Source organism: Camelina sativa, chromosome 11 (genome assembly GCF_000633955.1).
Source record: "Camelina sativa cultivar DH55 chromosome 11, Cs, whole genome shotgun sequence".
NCBI classification, from domain to species: domain Eukaryota; kingdom Viridiplantae; phylum Streptophyta; class Magnoliopsida; order Brassicales; family Brassicaceae; genus Camelina; species Camelina sativa.
The window spans coordinates 28,750,792-28,751,148 of record NC_025695.1 but is presented as its reverse complement, the minus strand read 5'-3'; the positions used below and the strand labels follow the sequence as shown (position 1 = coordinate 28,751,148).

The window sequence follows — 357 nt, the reverse complement described above, 5'->3', positions numbered from 1 at the left end:
TCGTTCGATGATGAAGCAAGTTCTGGCGATCAACGGGTCTCCTCGTAGCGTGAATATTCCTCTTGAGGTTGGAAACTTTACGCACTGATGGTACGTCGACGCCACAGGTTTCATCTTATGCAACCATGGAGTCCCCAGGATGAAGTTGTAGACGATTGGTTTATCGATGATGGCAAAATTGATGCAGTGCATCGTTCCGCCTACGTAGACTGGTAGCATGATCGTNTGCGGTCGCTTCGACCAGTTGGTCGATTCTTGGTAGAGGAAAACTGTCCTTTGGGCATGACTTGTTAAGATCGGTAAAATCGATGCACACCCGCCACTTGCCGTTCTTTTTCTTCACAACTACTGGGTTAC

At 48.0% G+C, this 357-nt stretch overlaps 1 protein-coding gene across 1 annotated transcript in view; it reads left to right on the top strand.

Annotated features, from left to right (window-relative positions):
• The window catches only part of LOC104728453 (uncharacterized protein At3g60930, chloroplastic-like), a 7,722-nt gene that overhangs the window by 4,826 nt on the left and 2,539 nt on the right, over positions 1 to 357 (top strand). The gene's annotated exons all lie outside the window — the stretch shown is intronic.